Raw genomic sequence first — 2500 nt, forward strand, 5'->3', positions numbered from 1 at the left:
ATTTCACTTAGAACATTGTGACCTAGGAATATGGCGTCTTCTTGAAAGATAACTGAATTTGCTGTTATGAATTCTCTGACTAATATCTGTTTTTATGGTAGTTTAGGGAAGGGAGGATCCTTATTCTTATTTGTATTTGTCATTATTTTTATATTTCTATATTTAATGAGGCTCAGAGGGGGGAAATTATATAACTAAAATGTTATCACCTGCATGTGGGAGCTTATCCAGAGCTCCAGCAAATTTATTGGAATTGAAACTTTTTTATCAGTACCATGGTGAAACTGGAAAGCTCTCTCAGGTACAAGGAAGCTACTAAGATTTCTGGAAGGATTGAATGGCCACCATCTTCCCAAGGTGGTCCTGCTAATCAAAGGTTGGAGGAGTCTCGGAACCGACCCCCCTCCATTAGAACCATGGCATTGCAGAAATTCCTCTCTCATTTTACTTAATATGCATATTTTTTACATAGCTAATCTGAAATGGAAATATTTTTATCCCTATACTCAAAACTGCTTTTGTTTTATCAGCTGACATTTTACAACTCATTAATTTATAATGCTGCTTTAATGCCTTTGAATGTTCCTGGGATAAAAAATTAAAGTGACCAAGCTAGTTTGTATAAAGGCTGACTATAGTATGTTCATAGCAGTTCTTTTATAACAGTGTTTTTTACTACATAGTACATTCCATGAGAATAATTCAAACTGGCCTGGTCCTTTCTTCCTAGCATTAATTAATCCTGCTTACCGAAGTAATAAAGTTATTCCCATTTTTAAATGAGAAAATTAAGGCTCACGCATTTCAGTGACACATGTTTAAATTCAGTAGAAAATCTATTTGAATTTCTCTTTGCCTTGCTGTACCTTTTATGAGACTCCCTTGATTATTAAATGAGAAATTAAACCTTGAGTTTAGTTCTGTGATCTTTAAACACCCAAGTACAGAGGCAACAAGTTAACTATAATACAGGAGGGGTGTCAACAATAAATCTTCCCTGGAAAAACAAATCACTGGATAAAAAGTCTTGAAAAGGAGCCACATTCTGTTTTTAGTAGCATAGTACCTGTAAATTGAATCTTGGGGGTAGGGGGTGGGAATGAAGAAGAATAAAGGGTTAGGGTTCAAGTGAAGAGTCTTAGAATGTGCCTCCAACACTTACCACACATGACAACATGCTAAGAAAGCAACTAGGCTGTTAATCCATTGGCTCAAATATAAAGGATCTCTAAGCATCTAAGCATAAGAGATTTAAGAAACCAAATGACTCATAAAATTCCAAAGGACTTCTTTTCAACTTTAAGCCATATTATCAGAAGAGACATTTTAAAAATGTGATTACATGTCTATATCACGTATTAGCTGATGGAGTAAGCATACTGTCTCCTATCATGGGCCTCCCAGTTGAAGACGCTTTGAAAATCAATTTTTAGATGAAGACCCAACACCAAAATTGTGACTGGCCCTCGCCGTAATCTTCTTTTTTCACCTGTAGCTCTGTCACACATCGAAGGAGCAGACAAAAGAAGACACTGGCGTGGCGGTCCCATCTTTATTCTTATTTTAGTGGTTATCAATGTTATATGCTTCGTACAGTGCCATCACACATACAATTTCATAAACTCATTGTGGCAGTCTCATAGGCAGGGAATCCATTATTATTTTTACCCGTTTGTATCAAGTTTACTTGGATAATAGGCCAAGGCCACACAGCTGGTTATATGTGGGGACTGGGACAAGAAGCCAGCTCTTCAAGTTCATAATTCGGGGAACTGCCTCTTTATTTCTATTATTTTCAAACTATTGCAGGAAACATGGATGTACTGTTAGATTCTGGTAATTGATCAAATTGGTAGACTTCTATAACTCAAATTGAGAGGATCCATGAAGGTAACAATCTTCAAAACAATTTAGAATTAAGCAACAATCTCCATTTTGTGGCATGAGAATCTTCTGAAGTCCCAGGGATTTCCATTCCCTTACTCTGATCATGTGGAGTTTAAATTTAGATTGCATTCTTCACTGGGAATTTATATTATTATGTATATTTTTGTGTGGCTATTATATGCTGAAAGATGTGCCTTATAGCTCTGGCTTTGCCACCAACTGGCCACAGGGCCACAAACAAGTCCCTTGACCTCGCTGTGCCTATATTACCTCCTTGATCACATGTCAGAGGTTGCCTTCAAGTGCCTTCTAGCACTACAATTTTATGATTCCGTTTCTCCAAATAGATAATAAGCTTCCTGAGGTGAGACTGGCACATCTGTGTATCCTCTGGACTTTCCACTTTGTAGGCGTTTAATAAATGTTTGAATGTGACATTGAAAGACTTATTGGCACACGTAGTTTGAGTGGAGTTAGAGGAAATCTTTATTGACCACCTTATTAACAATTAACTATCTCTAATCCACATATATAATTTTCCTTTGCATCAATAAAACTTCTGCTTCTGAGGAAGAGGAAGTACCACCCCTTAACATCAGTTCTTCTGCATGTT

The 2500-nt window shown here is 36.8% G+C and overlaps 1 protein-coding gene and 1 long non-coding RNA gene across 4 annotated transcripts in view; both read left to right on the forward strand.

Annotated features, from left to right (window-relative positions):
* The window catches only part of ZEB2 (zinc finger E-box binding homeobox 2), a 131217-nt gene that overhangs the window by 81008 nt on the left and 47709 nt on the right, over positions 1 to 2500 (forward strand). The window lies entirely within an intron of this gene.
* The window catches only part of LOC107512941, a 78086-nt gene that overhangs the window by 73206 nt on the left and 2380 nt on the right, over positions 1 to 2500 (forward strand). The window contains exon 2 of the long non-coding RNA XR_001597443.2: positions 1 to 2500. This exon is cut by the window's left edge and continues 3764 nt beyond it; it is cut by the window's right edge and continues 2380 nt beyond it. This is a non-coding gene — a long non-coding RNA (uncharacterized LOC107512941).

This window comes from Rousettus aegyptiacus, unplaced genomic scaffold, assembly GCF_014176215.1.
Source record: "Rousettus aegyptiacus isolate mRouAeg1 unplaced genomic scaffold, mRouAeg1.p scaffold_m13_p_2, whole genome shotgun sequence".
Taxonomy (NCBI): Eukaryota; Metazoa; Chordata; class Mammalia; order Chiroptera; family Pteropodidae; genus Rousettus; species Rousettus aegyptiacus.